The sequence below is a fragment of the Elephantulus edwardii genome, unplaced genomic scaffold (genome assembly GCF_000299155.1).
Source record: "Elephantulus edwardii isolate Elephantulus edwardi_28Jun2011 unplaced genomic scaffold, EleEdw1.0 scaffold00028, whole genome shotgun sequence".
Lineage (NCBI taxonomy): Eukaryota > Metazoa > Chordata > Mammalia > Macroscelidea > Macroscelididae > Elephantulus > Elephantulus edwardii.
Window position 1 is genome coordinate 12,257,916 of NW_006399778.1, and position 14,971 is coordinate 12,272,886.

Genomic DNA, 14,971 nt, shown 5'->3' on the forward strand with positions numbered 1-14,971 from the left:
CGCTATGAGTCGCAAGCAACTTGACAGCACATAACAACAACAACAACAACGAACTAATGTTCTTAAGGACAGAAATCAGATATTCTCAGCATCCAGCACTGAGATACCTAGCACACAAAGGTGATCATTAGATGATTGAAATAATGATCAAGAATAAGGTAGTTATGTCAAGTATTAAAGAAAAGCTCCAGACAATGCATGCAAAGACATTCAGAGGAAGAGAGATCACCGTGGCCAGAGGCAGATGAAATTTGAATTATTTATTAAAGAAAAGCAGAAGACTTTTCTGAAAGTGGCTATGGCTGTGAATATTCAGGGTGCAACAAGTATACCAGCTTGACAGAAGAAGAGTTTCTTAATAAAGAGACAATTGGAAATAAAAGGTAAGGAAGTAAATTGAAGCTATCTTGTGGATAGTCTTGAGCACCATCCTAAGGAATTTAAACTCTATTTTGTAGATGATATGGGGGTGTTGATAGCTCTTTTAAAAGTGTGAATAGTAACCTTTGCAAATTAAGGGCACGAGATATACATCTGTCACCACGTTTAGTTGTCAGTGAAACACTCATCTTAACCTTTTTTTTTTTTAAGGTAAATAACCTTAAACAAAAGGAAATGTATTGTGTTAGAAAAGTGGAAAGTCCAGAGATCGCTCTAGTTTTAGACATGGCTTGATCCAGCAACTCAAAAATTAGAACTGCCTTCTTCCTGTATCTCACTGATCTGTGTCTTTTTGGATGCAGGTGTTTTCCTTGTGTTGACTAGATTCTTTCGGCAGCTTCGGGCTGAGCTCAACTTTTCAGGAAGATCTGGAAGGAAATAGAACGTACGATTTCCTGATGGTTCTAATGTTATTATGTGCTTTTAAGTCAGAACTAACCCATAGCTGACCCTCCAGTGAGCTCCCAGGGCAGTAAATTGCACGGAGGAGATAGCCAGACCTTATCCTGTGGAGCAGCTGCTGGATTCAAACCGCATCGCTTTGGGACTGCAGTGCAGCTACTTACCAGGAAGCCACCAGAGCTCCCTGATGGTTCTAATAACAACCTTGAAATTTAGTCTCTAGCCTGAGACAGCCTCGGTTTGGTTTTTGTGTTTATTTGAGGACTATCTTTGTTACCAGTGGAATGTAGTATGATTGAGATCTAGTTTAAGTTCATAATTTCTTCTTCCCCAGTTTGTGGGGTGGGGTAAGATTTGATCAAACCACATTTAAGGAAAGGAGAGCAGAAAAGGAGTGAATTTCCAAATGAAAATGAGGTTGTTGCTTGAAGCAGAATTCAGAAACCAAGTTCAAAACTAGCTAACATCCATTACAGGAAGGAAAGTCAGTCTTGTTATGGATAGAATAAACTAGAGCAGAGAGAGACCACAGCGGGGATTGTCTTCAATCCCTCTATTTCTTGCAGTAACCTAGGAGAATTAGATTCTTCCATTCAGTTCTTTGAAACCATCAAAGCATTTCTTACAATGCTCTACTTGCCAAAGGTCTTCACTGGTACACTCAACTGTGGAGAGAAATTAGAAGGAAAAGGAGAAATGTGAAGGTTAAAAATTATGTGTGAAGTGTTGGTATTCAATAGCAGAATTCTTACTTCTGGTGGCCTAGTGGCAAAAAACTGCACTGCAATCCCAAAGGTATGTAGTTTGAATCCACCAGCTGTTCCTCGAAAGAAGAATGGGCAATCTCCTCTTGTATGGTTAATTGCCTCTGAAAATCCACCAGAGGGTCAGTTATGGGTCAGATGCAACTTGATGGTACACAACAACAAAAACAACAACAACAAACAATATGGAAAACTTAGGTTTTGTTCCCAGTCACGGCACCTCATAGGCATGTCACATGTCAACAGTGACTGGGTGAATTGTTATAATGCTAAACAGTGGAGCTCCAGACTAAGATGGATAAGAAAGGAGAGCCTGGTGATCTACTCTGCAAAATTAGCCTGTGAAAAGTCTACGGATCACAAGAGAACATTGTCCAGTCGTCAGCTGATCATGGGAAAGGCACAGGACCAAGCCAACTTTCATTACATTGTGCCTGGTGCTGATGTTACAACCTGGGCCAACTCAACAGCAGCTAACGACAACCAAAGGAAGCTATGCCCCTATTTCGCTGTCCTTGGACCAATCACATTCTGAAATATAAGAAAAGCTTCTTTTTTTTTTTAATTAATTTTAACACTTACTGAGATTCTGGATTTCCATTCATTCATTGTTGCACTTTTTTCCCTGCCGCCCTCCCCCCGCCCCAGTTCCTCTCTTTGAAAAGAAAAAAGAAAAATTCCTACATTGGTATACAATCCCCCCGTCCTCACCCCCACCCCCACCCTGAGTACACTTCACTATACAACCTTCATTCTGGACTCTTGTGATAACCATAATACCAATCATGTATCTCCTTTAATCTGTTCTTTCCCTCATCTGTTTCAATACAGTATACATAATTTATCCAGTTTTTCTCAGTCTTACCCTAACTCTGATGTCAGTCAAGAAAAGCCTCTTATGGTTATTGTTGCATTTAAGTATCTGTGGTAGCAGTAGGTTTGAAAGAGAAAGCCTGCTGACTTGGCAGAATTGTTAATCTGTCTAGATTTGTGGTGATTTTGTTGTTTGTTTTAAACGTGATGTTACCAAAAAAAGCAGGTTAAAAATGTCTAGATTCTTTTCTGGGATTTCTTATCATTTTTATTTATTGTAGAAATAATGTCACAATGACAATAAAGTAAGGGGGGGAAGGACAATAAAGAGTAGGATACTATAAATGTCTTATTAAAGAGACAGACAACCTTTGGCAGGTATATAAATACTGTTTTCAATTTCTCTTGCACACTCTAACTGTAGATCTGTCAAAAAAACCCAAAACAAACAAGAATCTCTTCTGTAATAGTAGCAGGAGGCACATTAATACAAAGTATAGAGTAGCTTTGTCGATTTTTCTTTTTATCAAGTGTAAGCTAAACAAGAAAAACTATAGTCCTTACTCTTTTTTTCACTGTGACTTGAGTGAAAGCTTACAGAGCAAATAGGTTTTTGGGTTTTTTTCCATTCAGCCTTCATACACATTTGTTCTATGACTCTAAGTAGAACAACCACAATGTAGCCAAACTCTGCTCTCTCCCTCCCTCTGTAACTCTCTTTTCCAGCAGTTCTCTATCTTGTCCCTTCCTTTCTTTCTTGGACAAATGCTGCCCTTTGGAACAGAAGTGTGGTTGATTATTCCTCTCTGGTGGTGATCACCTGTTAACAAAACTGAATCCCTTGCCAGCCAGTCAAGTCTGAGTCTAGCAATCCTCCAAGGATCTTTCTTCTAGATCTTTCTTCTTTCACCCTCAGAGCAGAGTGAAGCTGCTGACTTTTTTGGGCAGTAGCCCAGCATGTCTGTTTATGTTTGTGTCAAAGTTGAACCACAGGGATGAGCTTTGTTCCAGGTTCAAATGGTGACTAAGGGCCATAATTTTGGGGATTCCACCAGTCTCTATTTTCCCCCTGTCTTTGTAATGGCCTTTTGCATTCGTCATGCATGATATTCTTGATATTCTCCCACAGCTCATCTGCTCTTTTTTTATTAGTGTTCAAAACCTCAAACCTGTTCCTTAAATGGCTTTAAAATTCAAGGAGGGATAGACTCCGGGTCAAATTTTGGTTCTTGTGGATTTTCTTTCATTTTCTTTAGCTTCAGTTTGAACTAGCATGTGAGTAGTGGGTGGTCTGTTCCACAATCAGCATCTGGCCTAGTTTTCACAGCTGGCCTAGAGCGTTTCCAACAATACTTTCCACAGATGTAATCAATCTGATCCCTGTGCAAATCATCAGGTGAGGCCTATGTGCATAGTCATCTATGTTTCCTTTGCATTTCATATAAAAGGTATTTGCAATTAATAAATCATTGATGGTACAAAATTCTGTCATTTTATCTCCAGCCTCATTTTTGTCACCAAGTCCATGCTTTCTGACTTCTTCTGTGCTTCCAACTTTTTAAATTCTGGTCACCCATTATAAAAATGCATCTTGGTTGCATGTTCTATCTATTTCAACTACAAAAGTTTGTAGAAGTCTGCCATTTCCTCCTCTTTGGCTCTAGTTGTTGGTGCATATATTTGAATGATAGACATAGTAACATGTCTTCCTTGTATATATATGGCTATTATCCTGTCACTCACAAATTTTAATTGAAGATCAATCTAGAAATGCCCTTTTTCATTATGAATGTGACCCCATTTTTCCTCACCTTTTCATTTCCATTTCCTGCATAGCAGATCATATCTGATTCAAAATATCCCAGGTTAATCCATCTCAGTTTGCCAATGCCCAGTATGTCAATACTTATGTGTTCCATTTCTTCCTTAACAATGTCCCATTTTCCTAAATTCATTCTTCTCAAATTCCGTATTCCAGTCACTAGTGTTTGCTTGTAAACTATTCCTTTTCCTTTGTGTTTCCCAATACGAGTGCTCAGCCTCCAGTGCCAGATCTGCTAGCCTAATCGAAGTGTGCTCTATTGTATATAGAGGTTTAAAATTAGATGAGGAAAGAAAAGACTGAGATGAATGTGAGAAAAGACTCTGAATATTGCACTAGAGCACCAAGAAGTCAAAGCATAAATGAATGAATGAATGAATAAATAAATACATAAATAAATAAATAAAGTTAAGGAGATGGATAAAAGATGTCAAAGGGCAGCTTGGGAAGAAAAAAAGCAAAATATAAGAATGAAATGCGTAAAGAGCTGGAGTCAGAGAATCAAAGGGGATGAACTCACCGTCATTTCTTAAGGTGAAGGAACTAAAGAACAAATAAAGCCTCAAGTTGCAATATTTAAGACGCTATGGGCAGAATAGGAAGCTCTGGTGGGCTAGTGACAAGAAGCTGTGCTGTAATCCCCAAGGCACACGATTTGAGGCCACCAGCAGCTGCATGGGAGAAGAACAGGTAATCTCTTCACCTGCAATTAACTGCCTCTGAAAACCCACTGGAGGATCAGCTATGGGTTGGTTCTGATTCGACAGTACACAACACAGCAACAAAATGGGCAGAATGTTAAATGACTCAGGAAGCATTAAAAGAGGATGGAAGGAGTACACAGAGTCACACTGTACCAAAAAGAATTGGTTGATACAGAATTTCATGAAACAACATGTGACCAAGAAGCAATGATGGCCCCCTCCAAACCTTTCAGGCAGAGAGGTTTGTATCTTTGAGGATGTAACTTTCTAATCGAATCTAATTAATATGATCTAATTATTATTTTACCCTTAAAAAAAGAGGCAATGGTGATGAAGGAGGAAGTTCAAGCTTCTCTAAAGGAAAAAAACAATGCCCCAGAAATTGACGAAATGTCAATTGACATATTGCAGCAAACAGATGCTGCCATGGATGTATTCACCAGGTTATACCTATAAATCTAGAGGACAAATACCTGGCAAATTAACTGAAAGAGATCTATATTTATTGCCATTTCCCAAACCAGTGATCCAACAGACTGTGGAAATTATTGACCAATATCACTGATGTCACATGCAAGTAAAACTTGCTGGAAATTTTCCAAAAACAACTGCGACAGTACATTGACAGAAAACTACCATAAATACAAGCTAGATTTAGAAGAGGCAGTGGTACTAAGGAGGGACATCACTGCCAATGTCAGATGGATCTTAGCTAAAAGTAGAGAGTACTAGAGGAATATTTATCCGTGTTTCATTGACTATTCAAAGGCATCTTACTGTGTGGATAGCAACAACAAATTTTAGCTAATGTTGAGAAGAATGGGAATCCTAGAACCCGTGCTTGTGCTCATGCAAAACCTATACTTGGACCAGGAGGCAGTCATTAGAACAGAGCAAAGAATCACTGCATGGCTCAAAATCAGGAAAGGAGTGCATCAGAGATGTGTTCTGTCTCCATATCTATTCAATATATACGCAGAACATCTGGGATGCTGGTCTTAATGAGGAAGAACTGTGGCATCCAAATTGGAGGAAGACTTATAATTATTCAGATGACATAAGCTTGCTTGCTGGCTGAAAATGAGGAGGATCTGAAGTATTTGCTGCAGAAGGTTAAGGGGTGCAATCTTCAATATGGACTGAAACGTAACATCAAAATGACAAAGATTCTCATCACTGTGTGAATTGGCAGCACCATGATAAATGGAGAAGAGATTGAGATTGTTTTCAGCTTGTTCAGGCCCACAATCAACACTCTTGGCGCCAGCAGTCAGGAAATCTAAAGATGTGTTGGTTTGGGAAAGTATGCTCTCAGGGATCTCCCTAGAGTGCTGAAGAGCAAAGTTGTCATTCTAGAGGTTAAGGTCCACCTGATAACAGGCCATAGTCTTCACAATTATTTGCTATGCATCAGAGAACTGGACAATGACTAAGAATGACAGAAGAAGAGTTGATGCCTTTGAGTTGTGGTGCTGGAGAAGAGTACTGAACATACTGCCAAGAGAACAAATATGTCTGTCCTAGAGAGGATGAAACCAACTTGCTCTCTGGAGACAAGGATTTTGAAGCTCCATTTCATACTTGGAACACTTTGTTAGCACGGGCCAGTCATTGGAGAAGGACGCATGGTTGGAAGGGTGGAGGGATAATGCAGAGGAGAAAGACCCTGAATGAGATGGACTGACACAGTGACTGCGGCAATGGGGACAAGTGTGTCAGAGACAGTGAGATTGGCTCAGGATAAGACAAGGTTCAGAACTATTGTTGCTATGAATCACAGGTGACTTGATGGCACATAACAACAAAAGCAACAGTCAGTCTCGATCAGACCAGTAAACCTGACCATTGTTAGGGTTTGGTTGTTTTTGCTTTTGTTTTATTCCATGTATTTCATGTGGTCCTTACTTATATGATTTCCAATTGGGGAACTTGAGGAAAGCAGAATTAAAATAAGCGTACGATACATAATGCTTACGTATTATGACATTGATTCCCCTTTTACTGTGACCAGGTTTTCTATTGCATCATCTCCCATATGAAGAACATATACTCTGTCTACTTGTGTGGGCTTTAGAAGGCTGACTGGGTCATGAAGCTCTTTCCTAAAACCCTTTAGAATCTGCTGTGTTTGTTCGGTGTTGCTGAGTCAAATTGACTGTTGTGTATAGTGAACAATGGGTCAGAACACTGCCCTATCCTGTGCATCCTCATCACCTCTGATGTAATCAAACCCATTGCTACAATCTAGAGGGCATTAAATACTTAGTTATAGAGGAAGATGATGAGTCATTTTATTCTGACCTTGGCAGAAAGGGGAGCATAGCTGGTGGAGGACTAATTTGTGGTAAGCGTGTCATTTGGTGGACGGACCTACTTTGCCACAGATTTTTCACCCTCTCCAGGACTCTAAAGTCTTTTCCTTTAACAATTCATAGCCTGTCTATTAATTTAGTGTGATTGAGACAAACGATGAATGTGGACCATTTTAAGGCCATAATTGAAAAAGCATAGCTTTTGCAAGCATGTGGGGAAGACTAGTATTTGCAAAGCCTCTGGAAAACAGTCACATCTGACGGAAATGTGGGTGGCAAATTGAATAAATAGGATCTATCATGTGTTGGAGAGTGGTTTCTGTAAATAGGAAATTAAGGTTGCCCACAATGAGTCAGATCTGAAATAATGGAGCTCAAGACCGTTGACTCCCACTCAGGTATTTCAGGGACTGAAGCAGCTATTCTTAACCCTTTTCAAAATGCACAGTACTAGAATATGACAGGTGGTGACTCTGAAGCATTATCTGTCCCCTAGGGGCTCATTTGCATAATACACACACAAACTAGAGCAATCAACATCTATCAGCTCATGCTCTCAAAATTAATGGAGCTGTTTCACAGATGCCTCTGCAGTGTCCTCTTTTCCTCTGCCACTGCGACACCTCCAGTGCTCTAAGTCTCTTCCCTTCTCCTCATGACAACATGAAGTGCCCGCTTTAGAAAATTGTTCACTGTCTGCTCCTTCCTGCTTTCTTACACCCCTTTCACCTTTGTGCTTCTTAAAAGGAATGGGGTTAGATCTTCTGCTCAGAGCTTTGCAGGAAAGTTGAAAAATGATTGCCAGTGTCAAGTTTTCAAGCAGTCTTTATATGTTATTGTTTCAACCTAAATGTTTGGCTTGATTTCACCTCAGTGCAATGAATAGTATTGACTCTACAATGTGGGTGCCTGAAGTGTGGGACCATCTTATTTTCGTTTACATCTTTGTACCATGTATAGCGTCCCCTATGACTCAGAATCTAGTCAGTGGCAGTGGGGAAAGGGGAGCTCAGGGTGTTCCTATCAAATATAGACAACAAAATGAATTGTGTTACTCTCATCTCTGTTTGTGGTTGTTTTTTAAACTCTCTTTGTTTAAAAAAACCAAACTTTATTATTCATATTTTTAAACTTCTCAGCATGCCCTGAATAAAAATTTACGGAGCAGATTGTATTTTCTTCAGCCATTCATGCATATTTTGTTTTATGACATTGATTACCATCCCCACATTGAGTCATCCCTCTTCCCACCCAGATTCTTGCTCTTTGTTGTCATTCTTCTTTTTATTGTGGTTGTGTCTGCTTATTGCCCTTTGGTGGTAGAGGGCTCTGTGTGCCGGTTCTCCTGCCCTCTGCCCTGCATTCAGCCTCTCAGCATGCTGCAGTCTTCCCTTTGCAATGTTCTGGGCTGGGTGTGGGTGATTCTTCTCCACAATCCTCTCTTTGTAAGCCTTGAATGTTTAATGTGAAAATATCGTTGGCAGGAGCAGATGTGCTGTGGCACACCACCCTTGCTCGTCCTCATTAGCAATCTTTCTTCAAGGCAAATCTCCAAGGGAGTGCAAGTTCAAGTCCTGCTGCAAGTGCTAAACGCTGGATGTGCACTGATTATCCCTAAGCAACATCTGCTTCCTCCTTCTTTCCTCCTGTGCATCCTTTGAACTTAGTTTGTGAGGATAGCATTCATTTGGTGTTGAGCCTGGGAATACACTAAACTCATTGAGGAACAATCATTTATCTGGGGCCTATTAATGCAGATTCAATCTCTTTTCAACATTTATCATAATGTTGTCTATTGGCCTAGTGGTGAGGATTTTTGTTTCTTGATGTTGAGATGTAATCTTTATTGAAGGCTGTAGTCTTTGCTCTTAGGCAGCAAGTGCTTCAACTCCTCCTCACATTCAGTAAGAAGATTGTGTCACCTGCATAACACAGGTTGTTAATGAGTCTTCTTCCAATCTTGATTCTTATGTGGATCTGCAGTCAACATCCTTGGTACCAGCAGTCAGGAGACCAGGAGACTTAATGCCTTGGGGAAACTTCTCTGAGGAACTTGTCCAAGTTACTGAGTACAGTTATGCCAGTTTGAAGACAAAAGTGTCCCTAATTAATGCCATGATCTTTTCTATCCATCTGAGAGCTACAATTAATAAGGCTGATAGAAGAAGAATTGATGCCTTTGAACTGTGTTGGAAAAGAGTGCTGAATATTCCATGGATTACCAAAGAATAAACAGGTATATCTTAGAGAAAGTGCAGTCAGAGTGCTCCTTGGAGGCAAGGATGGGGAAAGTTCATCTCACATACTTTGATCATGTTCTTAGGAGAAGCTATTCTCTGGAAAGAGACAACATGTTTGGAAAGGTGGAGGGTAGGTGAAAGACAGGAAGACCTTCATCCAGGTGGATGACAGTGACTGCAGCAATGGACTCCAGTGTGTCAGAGATGATGAGAATGGCACAAGATAGAACAGGGTACAGATCTGTTGTTCATAGGGTCCCTGTGAATTGTACTTCATTTGACAGCACCTAGCAATAACAACAACATTGTGCAGAAGGCACATCTACTCCACTCTACCTTCCAGTCTTGCTGTGAATACTGAAAGATAGATACTCCCAAAAATTCATTTTCATCAAGTTGGAGCTAAGTCATAGCTGACCCTCCGGTGGGTTTTGGGGGTTGTAAATTTCAAGGGAGGAAACATGGAGACAGAAAGACCTGGGTTTGAGTGCTTGACTTGTCATTAACTAGCTGTGAAACCTAAAGTACCTCAAGTAACCTCTCTGAGCTCTTATTTCCCCACCTGTACAATGAAGAAAAAGGAGCTATCATAGAGCAGTATCAGAGTAGGCTTCAATAAAAGCAAATGAAGTTTATTGAGGGATAGAGACTGGGAAAATGTCCACGGTCACAGAGTGAAAACAGCTATTCCACTTGGCCTGCAAAAAAGAACACATTTTTATATTGTTGAATTAGGAGAGCTAAAAGTTGCCACCAGAAGAGTTAAAGGCAGGATATATATAAGTGAGAATTTGGTGATGATGGGACCATGACAGGTTATGTGAGATTACATCATTGGTCAAAGGCATATGTCATTTCATTTGTTATAGGGTGATTTGAAGATAGGAGACAGGACTAATTTTTCTTTTTATGGTAAGTTATTCTTCATCTGTGTGTTTCTGGAAATCCACTGCAGAGATTTAGGTAATGTTGCAAATGAAGATCCTTGGCACAGATATCTAATCATGCATCTATTTGACTATAGGGAAATTGCCTAACAGTCAGAAAAAGATTATTTATCTTACACCAGTCATATATCAGAGAAAAAGGAATGTCATCCTTGGAGTATATGGCCCATGTTAACACCAAGGTTAAAAGAGCTAACATTTAGATATGTAACGTTTACAAATCACAGTCAGGGTAAAAAAAAAGTTCACCCAATTAAAACATTATTTGCTACCAAAAAAAAAAATCACAGTCAGGAAATTAAAAAACAAATTGCATTGGGAAAGTCTGTTGTCAGAGACCTCTCCAAAGTACTGAAGAGCAACGATGTCAGTCTGGAGACTAAGGTGTGCCTGGTACAGGCCATGGTCTTTGCAATTACATACTGTGTGTCAGAAAGCTGGAAAATGACTAGGAATAATAGAAGGAGAATTGATGTCTTTGAGCTGTGGTGCTGGAGAAGAGTATTGAATATACCATGGACTGTAGGAAAACAAACAGGTTTATCCTAGAGAGGATGAGACTAGGCTGCTCCTTGGAGGCAAGGATTCTGAAGCTTTGTCTGATGTACTTTGGACATGCTGCAAGGAGGGGCCAGTCCTTAGAGAGAGATACCATGCTTGGGAGGGAGGGACAGCACAGGAGATGAAGATCTTGGATGAGATGGATTGATTCAGTGACTGGGGTAATGGGGGTAGTTGTCAGAGACTATAATATTGGCACAGGATAGAGCAGGGTATACTGCTGTTATCCACAGGGTCACTATAAGTCACAAGCAACTTGATGACACATAACAACAACAACAACAGCAAAACATAGATTTTAGATTCACATTAAGATTTTAAAATGGAATTAAGGTTCCACTTTTAGATTCCCCTGGAGAATATAAAGAATATAATCCAGGAAGAATGCAAAAAGTCATTACAGAGACAGAGGAGGAAGAAATGCCAAAATGGATGTCAGAAGAAACTCTAAATATTGCACTGGAGTACCAGGAAGCCAAAGCTAAGGGAAGAAAGAAATCAAGATATTAAGGAGTTGAACAGAAGATCCCAGAGGGCAGTGTAGAAAGACAAAGTAAAGTATTACAATGAAATGTGCAAGGCACTGGAATCAGAAAATCAAAAGGGCTGAACTCAGTCAGCATTTCTTAAGCTGAAGGAACTGAAGAACAAATTCAAACCTTGAATTGCAATACTTAAGGATGCTTTTGGCAGAATATTAAATGATCCAGGAAGCATTAAGAGAAGATGGAAAGAGTATACAGAGTCATTGTACCAAAAGGAATTGGTGGATACAGAAGAATTTATGAAACAATGTATGAACAAGAGCCTGCGGTGATGAAGAAAGAAATTCAAGCTGTTCTGAAAAAATTGGCAAAAACAAGGCCCCAGGAATTGATAGCATACCAATTGACATATTTCAGCTAACAAACACTGCCCTGCATGTGCTCATCAAATTGTGCCAAGAAATCTGGAGGACAACCACCTAGCCAACTGACTGGAAGAGATCTATATTTGTTCCCATTCCAAAGAAAGGTGATCTGACAGAGTGTGGAAATTATTGAACAATATCATTGATATCACATGCAAGCAAGATTCTGCTGAAGATTATCCCAAAATGCCTGGAACAGCACATCAACAGAGAACTGCGTGAAGTGCAGGCTGGATTTAGAAGAGACTGTGGCACTACGGATACTATAGCTAATGTCAGATGGATCTTGGCTGAAAGCAGAGAGTACCACAGGAATGTCTATCCATGTTTCATTGACTATGCAAAGGCATTTGACTGTGTGGATCACAACAAATTGTGGCTGATTCTGAGAAAAATGGGAATCCCGGAACACTTGATTATGCTTATATGAAACCTATATGTGGACCAGGAGGCAGTTGTTAGAACAGAGCAAGGAAACATTGCATGGTTAAAAATTGGGAATGGTGTGCCTCAAGGATGTGCTCTATCTCCATATCTTTTCAATCTATATGCCGAACAGAGATTATCAGGTAAGCTGGGCTTTATGAGGAGAAGTATGGCATCAGGATTGGAGGTAGACTCATCAACAATCTGCATTATGCAGATGACACAACCCTGCTTGCTGAAACTGAGGAGGACCTGAAGCGCTTGCTGCAGAAGGTCAAGGACTGTAGCCTTCAATATGGATTGAAGCTCAACATCAAGAAAATAAAGATTCTCACCACTGGGCCAACTGGAAGCATCATGATAGATGGTGAAGACATTGAGATGTTGACAGCTTCAGTTTGCTTGGCTCTACAATCAATACTCTTGGTACCAACAGCCAAGAAATTAAAAGACGAATTGCTTTGGGAAAGTCTGTTGTCAGACACCTCTCCAAAGTACTGAAGAGCAACAATGTCAGTCTGGAGACTAAGGTGTGCCTGGTACAGGCCATGGTCTTTGTAATTACTTGGTATGTATCAGAGACCTGGACAATAACTAGGGATGATAGAAGGAGAGTTGGTGCCTTGTAGTTGTGGCGCTGGAGAAGAGTATTGGCCTGCTAGGAAAACAAATAAGTTCATCCTGGAGAGGCTGCTCCCTGGAGGCAAGATGTCTGAAGCTCCATCTGACATACTTTGGACATGTTGCAAGGGTGGATCAGTCCTTGGAGAGGAACATCATGCTTGGGAGGGTGGAGGGACAGCTCAGGAGAGGAAGACACTTGATGAGATGGATTGATTCAGTCACTGGGGCAAGGGGGATAGGCGTGTCAGAGACAATGAGACTGGCTAGTGATAGAGCAGGATTTCGGGATATTGTACATAGGGTTGCTATGAGTCGCTGGCGATTCGACGCACATAACAATAACAACAACAATTACACAAATAAGTGCCTCTATTTTATATTCTCATACCGAGCCCTGGTAGGTCAGTTCAGCTACCAATAGAAACATTGGAAGTTCAAATCCACCCAGCATCTCAGAGGTGGAAAAAGACCTAGAGATCTGCTTTTATAAATATAAAACTTATATTTCTTATCTTAGTCAGAAAAGGACAAATATGCCACTGTTCTAAAACAGGACTGGCATCAGGGTTGAGGGAAGACAGAAAAGGAGAGGAGGAATGATGTATAAGGCATTGAAACAGATGAGAGAGAACACTGTTTAGAAGAAACATACAGCAGAGTCGCTGTGGTCTCCTGCTTCAGCAGTTCTCGCCCGCGTCTCCCCTCGCCTGTCATCTCCAGCCAGTCCTCTGCCACCTCCTCACATCAGCACCCCCGGACGTCCCAAGGTCCTCGCCTCCGCTCCAGCGCCCCCTTCGCAGGTGCGCCAGAACTACAACCAGGACTCTGGAGGCCGCCATCAACCACCAGAGCAACCTGGAGCTCTACGCCTCCTACGTCTACCTGTCCATGTCTTACTACTTTGACCGTGATGATGTGGCTTTGAAGAATTTTGCCAAATATTTTCTCCACCAATCCCACGAGGAGAGGGAACACGCTGAGAAACGGATGAAACTGCAGAAACAGCGAGGCGGCTGCATCTTCCTTCAGGACGTCAAGAAACCAGACCGGGATGACTGGGAGAGTGGGCTGAACGCAATGGAGTGTGCGCTACACTTGGAGAAAAGTGTGAATCAGTCCCTACTGGAACTACACAAATTGGCCACTGACAAGAACAACCCTCATTTGTGTGACTTCATTGAGACACATTACCTGGATGAGCAGGTGAAATCCATCAAACAACTTGGTGACTACGTAACCAACTTGCGCAAGATGGGCGCCCCGGATTCGGGCCTGGCAGAGTACCTCTTTGACAAGCACACCGTGGGAGACAGTGACGGCGAGAGCTGAGCGAAGCTTTAGCCCGGCTTCCCCACAGCCACAGGGGTGACTCCGTGGTCACTACCAGGACACCTGCATGTCTTGTTTATTTTACCTTTTCTATAAGTTGTACCAAAATACCCACTTAAGTTCTTTCATTTGTACCATTCCTTCAGATAGTCCTTTGGTACCCAGCTGTTGGGTTGGAGATCTTGGTGGGCCAGAAGTCTGTCTAAGCCATCTTGGCTAAATTATTTAATCACCACGGTGTCTGCTTCAGTCACATTTAATAAAATGAAACTTATAAGGGAAAAAAAAAAGAAGTAACATACAAATGGGTATTCTTGTCATTACAGAAGTCCAGAGTGAAGGCTGCATAGTGGAGTGGACTTTGGGGGAGGGATTGCATAACAATGAAAGAGCTTTTATTTTTCTTTTTAAGAAGAGTGAATTGGGGGGGGAGCATTGGCAGGGAGAAAAGTGCAATAATGAATGACTGGAAACCCCAAGTCTCTGTAAACTTTGATTAAAACAAATAAAAAATAAAACTTACATTTCTATATACATCATGAAATATAATGTGGTGAATGACAGGATAATATACATACACATATAAGGAAGTCCAGTGAATACTGCTATCATTCAAATATATGTACTGACAACTAGAGCCAAAGAGGAGGAAATGGAAGATTTCTATTAACTTTTG

General features: G+C 40.9%; 1 pseudogene; it reads left to right on the top strand.

Moving 5' to 3' along the window:
- LOC102846603 overlaps positions 1-14,295 on the top strand; it is a 120,334-nt pseudogene extending 106,039 nt beyond the window's left edge.
- Positions 14,296-14,971: the final 676 nt, after the last annotated feature.